At 42.8% G+C, this 20,815-nt stretch overlaps 1 protein-coding gene across 22 annotated transcripts in view; it reads right to left on the bottom strand.

Annotated features, from left to right (window-relative positions):
- ADGRL3 (adhesion G protein-coupled receptor L3) overlaps positions 1-20,815 on the bottom strand; it is a 1,804,713-nt gene that overhangs the window by 1,724,661 nt on the left and 59,237 nt on the right. For 3 of the 22 annotated variants that reach the window (XM_033915144.1, XM_033915174.1, XM_033915019.1), the window contains exon 1: positions 16,969-18,043. The exons of 17 other annotated variants lie outside the window; for them this stretch is intronic. The gene's annotated coding sequence lies outside the window, so the exon portion shown is untranslated. Of the gene's footprint in view, positions 1-16,968; positions 18,045-20,815 lie in introns of those variants that run through there. 2 more of the 22 variants (XM_033915165.1, XM_033915155.1) reach the window with 2 other exon arrangements.

A 20,815-nucleotide genomic window follows, 5' to 3' on the forward strand; every position in this document is an offset into this window, starting at 1 on the left:
GCTCCTTGTGACCATGGGCAAGTTACTTAGGGCTAGATTCACTAACCCCCGATTCCGTGTCCGATCTGTTCCCTATTGCATACAGGCTGACGAATTCACAAAAGGCCTACATGCAAATGGGGACGATCGTTGACACGCCCCTCCCCCCCCCACCCACGGCACGGATTGCTAGAGAGCGATCCTCGAGCATGCACAGACCCTAACAGTAGTGACAGGAGAAGCAGCCTCCTGTCACTGCTGTCAGGGCTTCTGCAGGCTTTTTTTTTTCATTTTTTTTTATAGGCCGCAAAATATCAGGCCTATTAAAAAAAATGAAAGAAAAAAAAAGCCCTCCGACCGGCAGGGCCCATCCCCCGACCAGCACGGCCTGACTCAACACCCCCATACTTAAAAATTGGGAGCAGGAGGGATGTTCAGTCCTTCCTGCTCCATAGGCCTCCCTCCTGCGACTGGCACAGCCAACCCCCCAACCGGCCCGTCACCATTCATACCTCCAAGTTGAGAGCAAGAGGGGTTCTCAGTCCCTCCTGCTCCTCCCGACTCCAGCGACGCATCTGCCTGGGCCTTAGGCCTCGCCCCGGTGCACAGGGAGGAACCTAAGGCCCCGATTGGCTCAAGTGCCTCAGGATCCTCCCCCCTTGGAAGGCGCCTGAGCCAATCAGGGAGGCCTAAGGAGCAGGAGTGACAGAGTACCACTCCTGCTCCCAACTTGGCGGTACGGGCGGTGTCGGGAGAGGCCGGTTGGGAGAGGATGAGTTGGTTGGTGGCAGGAGGGAGATGGCATCCCTCCTGCCATATTCGCGTGGGCAGGGAGGACAGCGTCGGGTGGTGGCAGGAGGAAGTGGACATCCCTCCTGCTATTTGTGGTTCGCCGAAGGGGGGATCGCGTTTGTCGGAAGGGGGGCCCTCGGCCGTTTTTTGACAGGTCTGCCCGTCTTCATTTTTTTATTTTTTTTTTACACACGCAAAATATCTGCCCCATGGAAAAAAAATGAATAAAAAAGACAGGCAGGCTTGTCAAAAAACCTGCAAACCTGTCGGTAACTTAGTTACTGACATGTCTGCAGCAGTCGGGATTGACAATAGTAAAACCCGATTCAAAATAGCCAAGCAATTATTAGTGAATCAATCGCTTGGCTATTTTGCATGGGGTTTTACTAATTTGCATGGGAGGGATCGGGATCGGATTGCTACACAGGTTAGTGAATCGGGTCGGAGGGAAATCGGGTCGCAAAGGGCTCGCAAACCGACTGGTACACGATCGGTTTGCTTAGTGAATCTAGCCCTTAATCCTCCATTGCCCTAGGTACAAAAATAAGTACCTGTATATTTACAATCCACTTTGAATGTGTAACCACAAAAAGGCAGTACAGAGGTCCCATTCCTTTTCTCCTTTCCTAATGTGAATGCACTAGCTGGAAAAGGCTTCCCTGAACATTCCCCACCCAAGGCACACCATTTCACAAAAAAAAAAAAAAAAAAGTGCATGATTAATACACACTGGTCGGGCAAAACATTTTAACAAGTTTCATGATATGACTTTTTTTCCATTCAATGAAAAAGACAATAATCATAAGATTCTACTATTAAATAAAAAAAATTTTAAAATCACATATATACAGTACTTAAAAATATATTGACATGGTCAGTAAAGTATAATCATTGCAATGGACAGGTGATTGATTACATCCATCATGGCATAATATGTCTAAAAGAGTACATAAAATTTGTATTTAAAAACTGTTAGAACTAAAAAAAATTTAAAAAAACAAAAAAGGATGTACTGGTACTTATCTCGTGGTTTCAGTACTCTTAATAAACCGATCCTAGCAAGCATTGTGCTTTACACTTAATATTGTATCCACCAAATCCAGTACAAAGAGCTCAAAACCAATTCAAATTGCCCCAAACTGTCTACACAGTCAACTGACTACTCTGATTAATTTTGTCAACAAAGACTTGTTTTTCCTTCATTAAGCGCATGTTAGCATTTAACACAGTCTAGTAACAGGGCTCCTTAATGACTTTTTGGTTGCTCCCTAGTAAGCAATCTAGATCAGCAGAACACAGTGCCTTCAACAAAGAACAGTGGCTGTGTGGCATTGACAAACATTTTAAAAAGATATTAAGGTCACCCAACCAGAATAACTGACAGCAGAACGAGATCATGAAGCCATGCTGCATGCAAGACATCAAACCCCATTATCCAATGGTTTTGTGAAACTTTGTACAAAAGCCTGGAATCTATGTACATCATATGGGGTAGTTCAAATCTAAATGATGTTGTTTACTATTTCAATTTCTAACTTGGAAGTCCCCACAACATAATCACCCAACTTATTATCTTCAAGTGATAACAATATTTTCTCCAGCTTAAACAAATCAATTCTTCTGAGCCTCAGCACCACCACTCCAGCCGCTCAATAAACTTCATAACAGTGAAGATTTATGTGTCAAATCGTCACTGGCTCAATTATATCTTATGTTATTTTCTTATATATTAAATATATTTAAATTATTTTCTTACGTATCAATATATTTTATGATCATCCTCGAAAAGTTCTTAAATGCCTTTTTAATTCAATAAAAATATGTCTTTTTCAAATGAAAGATTAATTTATCTCAAAAGGCATTTAAGAACTTTTTGAGGATGATCATAATATATATTGATATGTAAGAAAATAATTTAAATATATTTACCCCCTCTTTTACTAAGGTGCGCAAACTAATTAGCGCGTGCTAATCGAATTAGCGCACGCTAAACACTAACACATCCATAGACTAACATGCACGTATTAGCGTTTAGCGCACGCTAATCGGTTAGCATACATTAGTAAAAGAGGGCCTTAATATATAAGAAAATATCATAAAATATAATCGAGCCAGTGACAATTTGACACCTAAATCTTCACTGCTATGAAAGTGTATTGAGCGGCTGGAGTGGTGGCGCTGAGGCTCAGAAGAATTGATTTATTCAAGCTGGAGAAAATATTGTTACTTGGGTATCATATGGGATGGGACACTAGAGAAGACGTTCCACCTCTAGGCATTGGGGGTGTAGGATTTTACAGGGAGTATTATATTTATTTATAGACCACTTATAGCCTAAGTCAGGGGTAGGCAATTCTGGTCCTCGAGAGCCACAGGCAGGTCAGGTTTTCAGGATATCCACAGTAAATATGCATGCCATAGAATTGCACCTCAAGGAGGCAGGGCATGCAAATCCATCTCATACATATTCATTGTGGAGATCCTGAAAACCTGACCTGCTCGTGGCTCTCGAGGACCGGAATGCCTACCCCTGAGCTAAGAGGTTTACATTCAGGTACTCAAGTGTTTTTCCCTATCTGTCCTGCCGGGCTCACAATCTAGCTAATGTACCTGGGGCAATGGAGTGTTAGTGTCTTGCCCAGGCTCACAAGGAGCAGGCTGGGCTTGAACCTGCAACCTCGTGGTGGATTTAAACTGCTCTCAAAGAAGCTCAGCCTCCACTTTAATCAGCGACTGTGCATTTTATGCAGCACCAACATTTGGAGGAAATTCTTACAATCACTTCGGACAGCTCAGCCAAAGATATGCTTTGAAATGTCATTTTAATGTCTCTGAGACGAAAATGCAGCTAAGTGTAAATAACAGCCGCTTCCCTCATGGGCCAAAAGCTCCCTCCTAGAAAAGGATCACACTGCAACTACACAGTCTTCATCTTCCACAGCTTCTAAAAACATGGCAAAAGCCCCTTATTTACAGTACACTTAATCATGTGGAAAGTAATTTTATCTGATCGTGAGGCTAAATAGTTGAGGATTACTTTATAAAAGTGCATGTTTATGTTTATTAAAGTTGATGTACCACCCATACCAACTGCATCTGATCAGCATGCATATGCGTCTTTGCACAAGCACAAAAGCAATCAGAACTCACAGCTAAAATAAGATGGTGTATTCATGTACTTCATCAGCATACAGTATACACCATCTATACGAAGGTGGTTTGAAAAGTTTGGTAAAAAAAAAAAAAAAAAAAAGCAAGTTAAAATTGAGGAATATACATTTAGTCCAGCGAGTTTCCAGCTTTTTCGTAAAGGACTAACCGCCTCTTTTACAAAGGTACGTTAAGCTTTATAGCGTGTGCTAAAAATTAGCGTGCGCTAAACACGTGCTAAATGCCAACGCGTGCATGTTGTTCTATGGATGTGTTAGCGGTTAGCGCACGCGTTGATTTAGCGCGTGCTAAATCCGCGCTAAAACGCTTAGCGCACCTTTGCAAATGGAAACGATCCCCCCCTCTTTTAGTAACGCATAGCGCGGGTTTTAGTGCCGGCAGTGGCGGTAACTGCTCCGATGCTCACAGAATTCCTACGAGCGTCTGAGCAGTTACTGCCGCTGCTAAAACCCGCGCTATGCGTTACTAAAAGAGGAGTTATGTTTAACTTGCTTTTTAACAAAATTTTTCAAACCACCTTTGCATATTCACACCAGCTTGGGAGATAGTATACTGTATGCTGATGAAGTACACGAATAAGTGTATATTTTATAACCTGCGTGCATAAGGGGAAAAGGGTCGTGGATTTGATATACTATCTTTCTGTGTTACAACCAAAGTGGTTTACAGGTAATATATGCAGGTATAAGCTATCCTTCCCCTCTCTACACGGTATTCGCTATGCAGGCAAACTGGGAAAATCCCTTCTCTTCAGAATCACAGGTCTTTGGAACGACTTTACTACCCCGCTGCGGAACCTGGGCTCCCTCCAATTATTCCGCAACCAACTGAAAACCTGGCTTTTCACTAAAATGTAATTCTATCCCCCCTTACTCTTCTCTTCTATATATAAGTTCATGTAAACCTTTTATTTCCCTTCTCTTCCTATATTTTAAGTTCTTGTGAACCGTGCCGAGCTCCACATCCGTGGAGATGATGCGGTATATAAACTTAAGGTTTAGTTTAGTTTAGTATTTTCTCTGTGCCAAGTGGGCTTATATTTCTAAGGGCCGGATTCTCTAACCGGTGCCGTTGTCAGTAGCCGCCTTAAAAGTGGCAGCCAATCGTATGTCAATCATGCAATGGCACTGGGTAGAGAATCGTGCCTCTGGCAAAGTTACACACCGGAAATGTAGGCCAGGGTTTTCCAGGCCTACATTTCCGACGTCGACCTTAACGCCACTTCCAGCGTTAGGTGCCATAAAATGCCTACAATTCCGGCGCTGATTTTTTAAGCGCCAGTAGGCACCTTGAAAACCACCTATTGGCGCTGTTTAGAAAATCCGGGCCTAAGTTTTGTACCTATGGAAAGTGGACTTGGCCACTTTGAAACTCCGCCCATGTTCTTCCCCCAACCATGCCTACAACCGAGTCAGATACAAATGCATGCCTACTTACCATAGCAAGTACTTGTACAGAAAGGTAATTTTATGAGAGTCATTTTACACACATCTGCATAACAATTCCTTTATAAAAACTTTCCGCCATGATGGTGGTTAGAAACTGTATTGGCCTAGTCCACTCCTTGGGTTTGTGTAAATCTAACCCCCTCTTCTATTAAGCTGCGCTAGCAGTTTTTAGTGCAGAGAGCTGCACAGTTTAATAGAAGAGGGGTAAGTGCTATGAAGAAGATGCATCTATCACAGGGGGTTCTCAACCCAGTCCTTGGGACTCGCCCAGTGAGTCAGGTTTTCAGGATCCCCACAATGAATATGCATGGATTAGATTTGCATACAATGGAGATAATGCAAGCAAGCTTATCCCATGCACATTCATAGTAGATAGCCTGAAAAAAATCTAACCACCCAGGTGTCCCAAAAATTTGGTTGTGAACCCCTGCTCTCATAATATTACTTCAAAACCAGCTAAAACAGAAGGTACTTTTTTGTACAGCAATCACAGATCTGTTTATGATTAAGCTGTATTTGTACAATATTTTTAAGAATACCATAAGACATTAAATTTCTTTTTCTGTGGACCTTTCACTCTGCCTGCACCTTTTCCACACCACCACCCACCCCTGCACTAGGGAATAAAAAACCCTCTACATTGCTCTCTTTACTGTCATTTATTATTTAAGAAAGATCCTGCTGAATAAATGTCTGTACGAAGGCTCTAAACAAATTTCATTTCCAAAACCTCACTATCTGCAGCCCAGCGGGTTATATTGCCAAGATAAGATCACACATTTGATTAAATGTGTCAAAAAAAAGAAACACGCCGAGCTTGCTTAATAATGTCAAATAATAAAAACGCCATGTCCGCAGCATACTAATTTCCAGCGTTCTGTCTCCTTAAGGGGTTAGTTTCAATAGGCAAGGTCAACAGTACACAGGCGCTGTGCTAATTAGAGCATGTGCTAAAACACCAGGCCCCTCTCCACGGACCAAAAGACGACTGCAGTGCACCTGCAGCCACTTCCCAAATATGAAAGCAGCACCAAGGAAAAGAGAGAACTCTGAGACTCTGACCAAACAAACAGGCAGGAGTTACAGTGGCGGCTTTCAAGGAGGACACCCTTTCCACTGAGAAACAAGTCTTCCCTGTGAATACAATTGAAGGGCAGAACAAAACATATATAGGGATTTATATTAAAGCAATTTTAGCCAGCCAGAAATGGCTCCTGGCCAGTTAAATTGCTTGCTTAGGGCTAATATGCAGTGGCACTTAACCAGTTAATGCTGCTGAATATCACCACAGACCATGAAACTCAAAGCTGGCTATTTTTTGGGTGGTCCATAGGTGGAGTCGGCAGTTAAGTGTCAATATTCAGCACGTAACTGCTTAAGATCAGACTGCTTAGAATTCAGTCCTATATTTATACGGTATTGCTTAAACAGTGAATATCGAACTCACAAAGCAAAACAAAATGGAACCACCAACCCACAAAAGGAAAACTGTAGTAGAAGCAAAGTGGGAATGGGTTAAACGTCAACCAACCATTGGGATGTACAAAAAGAAGAGATCTTCAAGTAGTCTTAATTGGATTATGACCAAAGGACCCAACAAGGTCTGTGTTTTGGCTCATATATGAACCTGCCTCAGGGGTCTCAGTAATTCTATTAAAAAACATATTTAAAAAACAATTATTATACAAGAAATGATCATAAGTGACTATTATAACAAAAAAAGACTCAATGTAAACACATACATAGTACTTGAAGATTTCTTCTATATGTACATCCCAATGGTTGGTTGAAATTTAAACTAGAGAATGACACAGGGACAAATATGTCCCCGTCCCCACAGGAACTAAATTTCACCATCCCATCCCGATGACTTTTGTCGCTGTCTCTGTCCCATTCCTGTAAGCTCTGTCTTAATCACACAAGCCTCGAACCCTTATGATTTTAAAGTGTTTGAGGCTTGTACGGATGAGAAAAGAGCTTGCAGGAACAGGGCAGGGGCAGGAAAAGAATCTGCGGATACAGGACAGGAAAATGAGTTCCCGTGGGGATGGGGAAAAATTTGTCCGCGTGTCATTCTCTAATTTAAACCATTCCGACTTTTCTACTACTACAGAATATCGAACTTGCCCACATAAAAGATAGCCAGCTGCATAAGCCCAGGTATTCAACGCCAGTGCCCGGGCCTGGCATTAAAGATCCAGGAACAATGCCACTGCCGCCAGTTCAATATCAACCCTACAGATATTACAACTGAGTCAGTCCAATAGCGTTAGTGAAATGACTTTCCGTCAATGCTTTAAACATTCAAACTACAACATGTTGTATTATATTATATCGCCAATTGCATAGGGTGCCACTAAGTGGTTTGCCAAATAAAGAGTTTAGGGAAAGAAAAAGAAGTTATAATTAAAAAAAAGAAAAAATGGGAAGAGAATAAATATGATAAAACTAAAGACACAGTGGAGAAGATGATCAAGATGCAAGCTTTATTAAAAGTTCAATCCAATAATCCACGAAAAAAAATATCTAGGACCCAAACCATTGTGGACTGTGGACCCAACAAGGTCCATGTTTCGACAAAACTGTCTTCCTAAAGGTCCCGGTACAGAGATTCGTGGATCAGAGGCTAAAAGCGACTCTTGGCAAAACTCTGCACAGTTCTCAATAGCGGGAGAAGCCATCGGTTTGGGTCCTAGATATTTCTTTTTGTGGATTATTGGATTGAACTTTCAATAAAGCCTGCATCTTGATCATCTTCTTTGGTTTTATCAGATGTTTTATTTCTGTGGAGTACTTAGGGTCAACCTTTTGGTTGGGAAGAGAAAAAAAGACAGGTAAAAAGGAAAGTAGTAAGAAGAAGGGGGGACAAAGGAGAGAAGGGAGAAAGCAGAAAATGAAATCAGTCATATGCCAGTTGATATAACCATGGTTCCAAACAGATATTGATGAGAAGATTTCCAAAGACATGGTCTCTAGCAATTCCCTTCCTCTTCCCAGAACAGGTGAATCCCATTCTTTCAGCAACACCGAGCTGTCTGGCACTAGACCTGGATGTAGAAATTAAAAAGTTGAGATGTTCCATGCTATATCTCCATGCTATAGGTCCCTTCCATTCAGTTCCATTTTCATTCCTTTATCCATATGTATAAATAAATCCATGATACGTCGTGCTGCTGTTCTGGGTTAAAGAGGATCACACCAATTCAAATGCCTTACTTTACAGAGGCGCTCTTTTACAAGGTGCGCTAAGTGCAAACGCGTCCATAGGATAACATGCATGCGTTAGCATTTAACGCGTGCTAATATTTACTGCACGCTAAAAAGCATAGCGCACCTTAATAAAAGAGGGGGAGAGTTTAAGAAAGGGCCTCTCTGCTGTAATAGAGAGGAAATCGGCCCCAGCTGAACAGACAGAATGGCACTTTTAATGCCAACAAATATAGCAAGAGGACTCTGCAAAAGTGTGTATGGGGGGAGGGAGGGTAGATTAGAAAATTTTATGTAATCTAGAAATACCCTTTAGTTTCTGACAGCAGCAGAGGTTAAGCCAGGAAAATGGTTATAAGGATTTCTCCAGCCACTTTTGGAACAGCTTTGAGTGAAGGGGGGAGGGGTCACTAAAGAGCAGAGTTGACAGTGAACCATTGAAACAGCGTCAGCTGTCATTGCAGTGCATTTTGTATTCAAGTTGCCCACCCAAGCAGAACATCAAACCGCAGGTTCTGTCCCTCCTCTACTTTCACAGGCTTAGTCTAATAGTGAGTTTCTGGAGCTGTGCTGAATAGCAAACACACACAGCCTCCACGGGACTTGCAAACGGCACTGTAAGCTGACAATACTAACCGCAGGGCTGTACTTGCTACTTAATATTTCGGGGGGGGGGGGAGGAGGTTAACTAGTGGCATAGTTGAAAACACACCCAATTCGGGTGAACAATTAGGGAGAACAAAAAATGAGCAGTTGTTGCAGGACTCCACGTACATGGTTTCATTGTTGTGCAGCGGAACACAGAGCTATTTGGACGCGAATGCTATTGTTACCATGTTAACCTAAATATTTTGCATCCAGCTCGTACAGGAAAAGGTTAGTCTCTTCTGCACACATCATTAGCACCATGCTGCTCATTATTTTCATTGGACTCTGGGTTTATATTTTAACAGCGTGCTGCTTCTCACTAATACTTGTTCGGCTTACAACGTTTCCAGAAGTCTGAGAAGGACAGGGTTGCTACGCGGCCCAGGCCTTGTTCTGCCCCATTGGAACCAAGGCTACAGATGTCATTCCTATAGGAAAGGTAGGATAAGTCCACATACGCAAGGGGCCAAAAAACAGAACTGGATCTGCTCGCCAGGGCCAAGCTGAGGCAGGCAGTAACTCAATGGAAGGGAGAATGAGGCTGAATTTCTATTTTATATGCTAGCAGCAAAGTATTAATTTAGTATCATAAGAACATAAGAGTTGCCTTACTGAGTTAGACTGAAGTCCATCAAGCCCAGCAATCTGTTTGCAAACGTGGCCAATCCAGGTTACAAGCACCTAGCAAGATCCCAAGAGAATAAAACAGATTTTATGCTACTAATCCTAGAAATAAGCTGTAGATTTCCCTAAATCCATCTTAATAACAGTTTATGACTGGTAAAAGGAAGCAGGGGAGGCCAAAGGCCCATTGGCTGGATACCATCAAGAATGACATGGGAATGAACATCAAGCAATAGAAAGAAGCTGTGGGAAACAGGGAAGCATGGCGAGGACTGACCTACAGAGTATCCAAGGGTCGGACACAACTGAATGGATGGTAGTAGTAGTACTATCAGCCCAATCATGCAATTTTTTAAAATATATTTGAATTTTGCTCACACCTTTTTCAGGAGTAGCTCAAGATAAGTTAAATTCAGGCATATTAGGTATTGTCCTGTCCCTGGAGAGCTCACAATCTAATTTTTGTATCTGAGGCAACAGAAGGTTAAGTGACTTGCCCAAGATCAAACCAGGCACCCCTGAATGTCAAGTAGGGTGCTCAGACCACTAAGCTACTCACCAACATTGTAAAGAGGTCCTACTGCATAAAACAAGTACCCGGAATAAATAACACACATTAATGCATGTTAGCAGATAATGAGATATGGGAGTGCCTTCTAATAAATACAGCTGCGAGAGCATTATCGGGGGGGAAGGGCTGTGGCTCACTGGTTGAGCCGCTGCCTCTGTACCCAGAGGTTGCGAGACCAAATCCCAGTGCTGTCCCTTGTGACCCTGGGCAAGCCACCTAATCCTCCAATGCCCACCACTTTGAACATCAGCTTTGAAATGTCAAAGCTACAAAAAGGCAGTATACAAGTCCACGTTCCCTTTCCCTAAACAGTGCAAGTCCTCTATTGGCTCAATCACATTGGCTCCCTATTAGAAAAAAAAAAGGCCCAGTTTAAACTCTTCAGCATAATTTTTAAGGTTATACAATTTCAGAAACCAAGATATCTGAAAAAGAAATTTCTTTCTTTCTTTTTTTTTTTAGTTCAATAATTTTTATTGAGTATTTTGAAAAGTACAGGGAGCAGTTCAAGTACATAAAATCAAAATAAAGTTTTCTGTATAAAGAACCTGTAGATCTATATTCAACTGTAGAGTATCAAAACAGTAAGAAAGGTTTCTTTCTTATATCCCAAATTGTGCTTTACATTTGAGTCAGGGTTAATTTACTTCAAATTCCTAGTACTGGTATTATAAGAAAGGTAGGGTGGCAATTAAAAGCTTTTAGAGTTTTAGGTTCAGAGTTAATGGAATAAACTCCCTCTGGATTTGAGGTTAGAAACAAAGCTCATGGTATTTAGTAGAAAGTTAAAAACTTTTTTTTTTTTTACATTTCCGGGTTAGCCTATTTGAAGCTTATGTCTAAATATATTTTGTAGGAAGCATTGTTTTATTCTCTCTCTTTTATTGTTTTTTTTTGGGGGGGGTGATTTTATAAACCATTCTGAATGACATTTTAGCCAGGAAATTATATAAATTAAAAATAAATAAATAAATCTATTCCTAAGTGGCCACAGGAAAACTTGCTATCCTCCCTGTCCAAGCCTACCCTCTTGCCTGGATAGTCATTTATTTCTTTAAAGTATACGTTGTGGGGTTTTTTTTTTTTACAACTATATTTGGGGGGGGGAGAAGGGGCTCTTCTTGAGGCTGATGCAGATGTAGAGGGGAAGGAAATCTTTCAGGCATGGAGAAATATAAGGCAGTCACTGGTCCCCCTTTATCTAGGCCAGGTATGTCAAAGTCCCTCTTCGAGGGCCGCAATCCAGTTGGGCTTTCAGGATTTCCCCAATGAATATGCATGAGATCTATTTGCATGCACTGCTTTCATTGTATGCTAATAGATCTCATGCATATTCATTGAGAAAATCCTGAAAACCCAACTGGGATTGCGGCCTTCGAGGAGGGACTTTGACACCCCTAATCTAGGCAGTCTGTAAATATCAGCCACTGCAGCTGCACTATGTGTTTCAATTCAAATTTAGACCTCCCCCCCCTTTTATCAAACTAAATTAGGGTTTTTATTCATCGTCAGCCAATGCGGTAAAAGCTCCAATGGTCATAGAATTCCTATGAGCGTTGAAGCTTTTATCGCAGCGGCCAATGATAAAAACCCCTAACACGGCTTGATAAAAGGGGGCCTTAGTGCATCCAAAATGGAATGGTACCCAGATGCTTTCTAAGAAGCATGGTAACTCCAATCAGTGGAAGGTCCATACAATGCTCATGTATAAAATGGCCCATCTATAATTTTGACTGAGCAGCATTCAGCAATTTCGGAAGCATTTAGACTAGGTAGGATCAAGCTATTCTCAAGTTACAAGAAAACATTCACACGGCCCATATTTATATAATGGTCTTCAGCAAGGAAACCTGATGACAGTGGTTCAAGGGTACTAGACTGACAACCAGGAAAGCTCTGTTCAAATCCCACTGCGGCACCTGGTGATCTTTAACCAAGTCACTTAACCCTCCATTACCTCGGGTGTAAACTTAAATTGCAAGCCCTCGGCAGACAGAGAAATACCTAGTGTATCTGAATGTAACTCACCTTGGTCTACTACTGGAAAGATGTGAGCTAAATTTAAATAAATAGATTATTAATAATAACAATGGAGTCAGCTGGCAATGATCAGTGCTTTGCTGACCGATGCCAGCATTAAACCTAGAAATTCAATGCCAAGCCATGTCCGGGCACCAGCATTGATTCTTCAGGTTTCTGGAGCTGACTAACAGCTGATTACATGTGATATCAGCACTTAACCAGGTATGGATTACCGTATATAGGACTGATTTTCATGCACTTAATCGGCCTAGTGTTGACTCCACTCCTGGAATGTCCCAAAATAGCCTTTTTTTCAGTTCTGCTCTAGTCAGTTATTTTCAGCAGCCCTGACCAGTTAAGTGCTGCTAAAAATTAACACTTAACCCTGAACAGACGATTTCACCGGCCAAGAGCTGTTTCTGGCCAATTAAATTGCACTGAATGTCAACCGCATTTACAATAATAATAATAATAATAATCTGTGCTTCAGACCAAGTATATTTGCTGGACTTTTCACAAATTCATTAACTTGCATTCAGTGAAATGGAAAGCTTAGCAATATTCAGTTTTGTGGACATTTCAGCTAAAAATTCCCTTTAACCATATACCAAGGTAGGGTGTGCCCTTTCCTGACAGGTCAGAATTTGGAGCAAGGTTATTGAAGTGTTACCTAATTCTACCCTCCCCCTCCCCTTTATGAAGCTGCTTTAGCCATGGTGATATTAGATCCAATGCTCATAAGAATTCAATGAGCGCTGAAGCTTTTACCACTGCAGCCAGTGATAAAAAGCTTCATAAAGGGGGGGTGGGGGTGGAATTGGGTAACACTTCAGTAACCTTGCTCCAAGTTCTGACCTGAGAAGACCTGATCTGGCAGGAGAACTTGACGGTTCTCTAGGTCAGTGTTTCTCAACTCAGTCCTAGGGTACCCCCTTGCCAGCCAGGTTTTCAGGATATCCACAATGAATATATATGAAACAAATTTACATATAATGGAGACAAGTGTATGTAAATCAAGTTTTTGCGTATTTATTGTGGATATCCAGAAACCTGACCGAGTTGAGAAACACTGCCCTAGGTTATCAGAAAACTGCGGTGCTCACGTTCTGCCACCCTTTTACTGCCTGGCACAGGTATGCAGCATGTGGCAGTGGTTATTTGATGAACATCAGGTGGTCAACAACACAACTTGGCTGCCTAAGTTTAAAAAAAATTACAAATAAAATTTTCCACCAGGGCCGGTCCAACCACCGTCAAAAGCAAAACAAAAAGATCTGTCAGCCACACAAGCTGAAGGAACCATCAATACCTACTTTAATCTGTATGAAGGGTGGGCAGTTTTCAAATTGCTTTTCCAAATTGCCTGTTTATCTAGATAAATGACTTTTGGAATCTGCTCATTATTTGTGTGTGAGATATGCACACTTGCGACAGCAACAAAATTTAATATTTAAAAGCATGCTGTCTGTGAGGGAGGGTTAAGGACAGATTAGAGGCCTGAAATTTGAGTGGGGGGCATTAAGACTGAAACTCTGCCTAAGGCATCAAGTACCATTGTGCCGGCCCTGGGCTCTACATCACTAAAAATACCGTCAGAACCAACGTGAAGGCATGACATCAAGCTTTCCTATCAGCTAAATATTCACAGAAACAAAAGTTGTGCTACTCGCCTATTCTGCCTGCTGCCTTCAGGTCAAGGTGAATTTCACAATGGCAAAGGAAGGTGGCGAAGAACTGCAATGCCACTATCTGTTCTACTTTCACAGAGAAGATAAATGAAAGACTGTTGTTGTTTGCCATCTTTTCAAAGCACGACACGCTTGCAAAGAAAATATGACAAAAGCAAGCCTGTTAAGGTATTTTCTGTTCCACTGTAGGAACATAACCGGTTCCTCCCCTTGCCTTGCCACACAAATTATTTCTTGACAACCTAAGTGAAAATCTCTTGACTGTCTGTATGAAATAGCAGTGTCTAATGTAGGGGGGTTCTTTGCCATTTGGATCACACAGGCCCCTTTTTCATGCTATTCTGAAAGCAGATTGAGTAAACTATAACAGTTTTGTGATAAAGTTTTCCAAATGGTTTTATTTGCACTTCCTTTACGATATTTTCAACATGAAAGCCAAGCAAAATATAGATTTCAACAGAAACTGGGTTCTGGAGCATGTTTAGCAGTTTGAAATCATCAATTTCCAGACACTCCCCCCCCCACCCCCGAAAAAAGGACTAATTTATTCTCAATGTAAAATCCTATGAAAGTAAGACATCGGTTAATTAATTACAACATCACTAAAACACACACACAATCCAAAAAGGCCTGAGTTGATACTAGACACGTTGAAATGGCACATTCCAGTAGTTAGCCCTCAGGAACGAGAGCACACATCCAACCACTCAGATCTAAAACGCAGTGCATTAACAAATCGAAAGGAAGAACATGGGGTAGAACCCGAAAGGATTGTTTAGCAAATTGCACAAAGCACTGGCCAAGTCAGACCTTCCCTAGCCAGACAACACTACCAGAGCTAAACAAGAAGGCTCCATAACTCCAATGATGCACTCCCAAGCTATCATCATGGCCACTGAATGTTGACAAGAGCATCGAGGACTCTGAATCAATGAAGGCTGATTTCATTCCAGAAGCAATTCCATACAAAATCCTCTCTGCTAAGCCAGAGAGATCTTTCTCACAGAGCAAAGATAAGCAACTTGTTTGTCCAGCCCCCTTCCTGCAGTCTGTGGCTATCTCTATGCATATATTTTTATTTCTATCTGGGAGCCATTCACTCTTCCCCAGCAGCTGGCTCTGTAGTACCAAACAGGGTGTGCAAGAATGCAAATACTTCATAATGAGTAGGCTAAATGGGAAAGTAAATAGAACAGACAGCAGTTGTTTTGGCTATAGCTGTGATCCATTTTCCCTCTGTTTACAGATTCTTGAACTGCCACCGACAAAGTAGCACAATGATCCCAAAACTGAAACGCTGGCTTTTGCAACTATGATCTACAATAGCTGTATCCCCCACCTAATAAAATAGAAAACAGAACAGCAGAATGGGTTGTCCGGTAGACTGCACTCACAGTAATCCATTCTGAGTTTCTCCAAGCAAATTCTATCCTGGAAAACAACACGCAAATGCTTCCTCTGTGATGGCATGCCTGTTATCTCCTCATCAGTGATTTGCAGCGGCAGAGCTACATGCTATTCTAATAGGGAAAAGGGAAGGAAGCTTCAAAATTCAAATTGCCTGGAACCCCCCACCCCCCCAACCCAAGCTATTCATGCTGACAGCCAAACGCCTTACAGCAGCAGGTCAGACAGAATTCCCAGCAAAAAGGGCAGGAAAAAAAAAATCCACACACACACATATACAATTTTTTATGCAATCTCATCACGGATTGCTTTCACGGTCTTTCAAGCTTTCTGGGCAGGAGGTTGGGGGGTCGTTAATACAGCAAGCACCCTGGAGATAATTTGTTTTGTTTCTCACTCCTTAAATCGGGTACACAGAATGTCCATATATACCAAAACACATATATGCACAGAGAACCAGTCAAGGGGGGGGGGGGGCTCTGAAATCCAGACTAAGGAATAAGAAAAAAAAATAGAAAAAGAAAGAAAAACACACAGCTTTCCAACTGCAGCTTTAATGGCTGTTAGAAACGTTTAGTCACCTACAAATGTATATTATTTCCATTAAATGAGAGCATCTGCCTACACCTACCTGTAACCCGGAGAGACTCAAGATGTTATTCAAACACCTTCCCTCCCCCTTCCCTAATCTCTTAATATCTACTGTAGTGAGACGAGCAGCTGCAGCTCTGTAGTGACACAAGGCTGAATGATAGGTGCATGGACCATCTTCTTGCATCCTGCATAATAAGACCGGGACAAACGGGGGAGAACAATAAAGCAGGCACCAGAAAGCTTTTTAGGGGGGGGACAGGGCACAATCTCAAGAGTTAAACACCGAATACACAGGACGGTCACACTTTCTGATTACAGAGGAATCCACTTTTCCTTTATTTTTTTGTTTCAACCGCTTTTGCTTATTACCCATCCCTGCAGTCCTTCAAGAATACTTGCTCCCATGAAAAGAGAGGGTCCACAGCAGAGCACCTAACCCCTACATAAAAAGAAAAGAGGACCCAGGTTACCCTAGCACCCGACGTTAAGGTATAGGGTTGTTGGAGGGGGCGGAGGGTTAACTCTATCCCTGCAAATCCAGGTCTAAATCTGCAGTGTCCCTCCCTCCTTCCGTGCTCCTCTATTTTTCCTTTCATTTCTTGGTACAAATCGCACCTAAGTGCTGTGGCTGAGGCATGCAGCGCGCTTTTTTGGGGTGGGGGAGGGAGGGGGGAACTGCTACTTCGGCGGTCTCAGACGCGATCTAGGGGAAAGCTGGGAAAACAAAAAGAAGCCCGTGGCTGTCAAAATCACCCAAAATGAGCAAAGCAGATCGCCGAGCGGCTGAGCCCGCCGCAGGCTTCGCAATCGCGTTTACCTTTTGCAAAACCTCCTCTTCTTTCGCACACGAGTCCCGTCAGCGGCTCAGCAACCTGCAGCGAGCAGCAGCCGCCGCTTGCCCGCCTGCCATGGAGAAGGATGCGAGGAGCCGGCTAGAGCCCAAGCAGAGAGACCACACAATTTCAAAAATCATTGAGAAAAAAAAAAAAAGAGGGGGGAGGGGAGGGAAAAAAAGTCTTCTTTCTTCCTCGTCGCTCCCGCTACATAGTCTCCTCCAAAGCCCTCTTTCCCTCCCCTCCTCTTCGTATTCCCTTTCCAAAATAGAACCGACGGATTACAGAAATGAGCTCCTCCGTTCCACTACTTCAGCAAGGTTATTATTTCTCCAGCAGACACCGGCTCTTAATATTGCTGCAGTCACTGCATGATCCTCCTCCTCCCCCTCAAGCACAAAAGCAATGTTTTATAGACCAAACAAAGTCCACCGCACACAGCTCGGATTTTTCTTTTGTATCCAGTGTTGCCGTCTGCTACTCCCAGGAAGAATAAGTAAGCATCGTAAAAGGTTTGCTCCCTTTTTTAAAATATATTCCGGGTGGTTTTTCTCCCTGCTAGATCTCTTTCCACGACGTGCAATCCCCTCCAAGGGTTAAGTTGCAAGGCGAGCAAGATACCCGCTCTCCAGGCGTTTATTCTCCTTGCTGCCTGTGCTTTGCCGAGAGAAAGGTGCTCCGGGTAACATCACCAGAGAGAGAGCCTGAAAGATGCATGGGAATGAAAGACAGGCATGTGCGTCCGTGCATTGCAAATCCTCGCCTCCCCAACTCTGAAGAGGCAGAGAGAGAGCTCCTGCAGTCCCCGATCACCGTCTCCCCCCCTTTAATAAGAGGGATTATTTTCAATCAGCCGCCCACATCCAGGAGGGGAGCGAGAGAAGGCACCCGCGCCAGAATGAAGAAGATAAATTAATAACGGAAAGGAACCGAGAAGGGTGAGGAAACAATTACTAAAAGGCTAAAAATGAAAAGAAAGAAAGAAAAAACTACGGGTCGCTCTAGAGGGAAAGCAAGCGAGACTGATGCTAGAGCAGTGCTCGGTGGCTGCTGACGGGAGAGAGACTGAGCAGAGAGCCGGGCACGAAGGGAGGGAGGGAGAAAAAAAGAAGAGTGAAAACCTGGAGCTGGATCGCCCCCTGGCTCCAGGGACAAGGGCTCCACCTAGCAGCAGCTTAGAAATAAGAATGGGAGCATCTCTCTCTATCAAAGCAGTTAACTTATTTTATTTTGAATCTGTCATCTTTTAAAAAATATATATTTTAAAAAATATATATTTTTTAAAGTGTAAAAATTGGCCTCAATGGGCAAAAGGCCCTTAAAATGATACCTGCTGTCTAACTTTCTTCAGAGCCTACAGAACATCTTTGAAAGATTGGAAAAAGGATCCAAATGAAGAAAACAAGAAGCAACATAAAGCACTGGCAAGTTAGGTGCAAAGCATTGATAAAGAAGGCTAAAAGAGAATATGAGGAGAAACTTGCCAAAGAGGCAAAAAAAACTCATAGAAACAACTTTTTCAGGTATAGCAGAAGCAGAAACCCTGTGTTGGAATATATGGGACTGCTGGATCAGGAAGAAAAATGGGCACTCAAGGAGGATAAGGCCATAGTGGAGAGACTGAATTCATTCTTTCCTTCAATCTTTACGGAAGAAAATGTAAGAGATCTACCTGAACTGTGATTGATTTCCACGAGTGATGATGTGGAAGAACTGAAAGAAATCTCAGTGAACCTGGAGGATATACTGAGCTAAATTGACAATACCTGGCAATCTGTGTCACCTTCCATCCGGGAGGAGGGGGTGGTGGGAATAGGAAGGGGGATGAAAGGGTGGGATAGGGTAGGTCATATAAAAAAATTTTGGGGGGGGAGGAATGATAGAATATATGTATGAAAGTATCAGAGTTGTGAAATTACTTGTAATGAATATCTCTGTATTATATTATTGTATATTTACTTGCCTCCTTCAATAAAATGTTATAACATGAAGAGTATGGTATACATCCCAGGGTACTGAAAGAACTCAAACATGAACTTGCTGATCTGTTGTTAGTGATCTGTAACCTAAAATTGTCTGTAGTATCTGGAGCTTGTAGTGTGGCCAATGTTGCGCTGATTTTTAAAAAGGGTTCCAGGGGTGATCCAGGAAATTATAGACTGGTAAGCCTGACCAGTGCCAGGTAAAATAGTGGAAAATACTATTTTAAAAAATAGAATTATGGAACACACAGACAAATAAGGCTTAATGGAACAGTCAGCATGGGTTCAGCCAAGGGAGGTCTTGGCCAGTGGCATAGTAAGAGGGGGAGTGGAGCGGTTCATCCCAGGTGCCCTGTTGGTTATGGCACTGGCACCACACCTCCTCATCTACGCCCCCTGCCTTTTCCCCATACCTCTAGTTCAAGTTGTTTATGGCGATCGACAATGTGTTCTTCGCAATCCCGTCAGCTCTCCCGCTGACGTCCACTTCTGGGTGCTGTACATATGAAGTGACGTCAGAGGGAGAGCCGACGTGGTCAGAGTCAACTAGAGGTACGGGGAAGGGAAAGAGTGGGGGTTGCACATGGAAGATGGAATCAGGGAAAGAGGGGGGCAGAGATGAGGGTGGGGAAGGGGGCACCACTATCATTGGTGCCTCTCACCCTCGCTACCATACTGGTCTTGCCTCACCACTTTGCTTGATTTCTTTTGAATACACTTCTCTCTCCGTATTCGCTGTGATAGGGGATTAACAGAACCGCAAATACAGAAAAATCGCAAATAACTTTTTCATTTTACTGTCAGTTTTCTATTAAAAACCATTGTGAATATGGTGAAACTGCGAATAACATGGTGGGAGACCTGGCCTGTTCCTGAAGGAGAGGCAAAACACGGTTAAGAAAATGCTGGGAATCAGCAATTTTCTCTGTGAACGCTTGGAATTAGCGATTTCTCTATGCAAGCTGATGTAATTTGTGGGGAGGAGCCAGCAAGCTAAAAACCGCAAATAATCAAAACCTTGATTACTGAAACTGCAAATACAGAGGGAGAAGTGTAAACACTTGGATAAAAATTAGCTAGTTGATGTAGTGTCAGTAGTGTAGTAAGGAGGGTGGTGGAGGGTGGACCACCCCGGGTGCCATCTTGGTGGGATCGTCAGCACCTCTCCGCCCCTTACCTCTTTAAATCTTCGCCAGCAGCGAGTATGGCAGGGGGAGGGATCTCTGAGGAAGGCACCACCGCCCCAGGCATCCCTACCCTCTCTAAGCCACTGTGTAGTGTATCTAGATTTTCAGAAAGCTTTTCTCAAAGTTCCTTAGAAGATTAAAGAGTCACGCGATAGGAGTTTTAGGAATTGGTTATTGGTCATAAAACAGAGAGTAGGGTTAAATGGTATTTTTCTCAAAGGAGGAGGGTAAATAATGGAGTGACACAGGTATCTGTACTGAGAGTGGTGCTATTTAACATACTATATTTACAATCTAGTCTTTAAGCCCGTTACATTAACGGGTGCTAAAATATATGTATCTGTCTGTCTTTCTTTCTTTCTGTCTCTCTTCCTACCCGTCTCTTTCTTTCTGCCTCTCTCTCTCCCGCCATCTTTCTTTCTGTCTGTCTCTCTCCCTGGCCCCCTTTGTCTGTCTGTCTTTCTGTCTCTCTCCCTTTCTTTCTGTCTCCCTCCCGCTGTCTTTCTTTCTCCCTCCCTCCCGCTGTCTGTCTGTCTTTCTTTCTATCTATCTGTCTCTCTCTCCCTGCCCCCTATGCAGCAGCAGCATTTCCCTCTCCCCCACTTCTCTGTGCAGCAGCAGCAGCAGCATTCCCTCCCCCTCCTTTTCCCTGTGCAGCATCA

The sequence above is a fragment of the Geotrypetes seraphini genome, chromosome 1, assembly GCF_902459505.1.
Source record: "Geotrypetes seraphini chromosome 1, aGeoSer1.1, whole genome shotgun sequence".
NCBI lineage: Eukaryota > Metazoa > Chordata > Amphibia > Gymnophiona > Dermophiidae > Geotrypetes > Geotrypetes seraphini.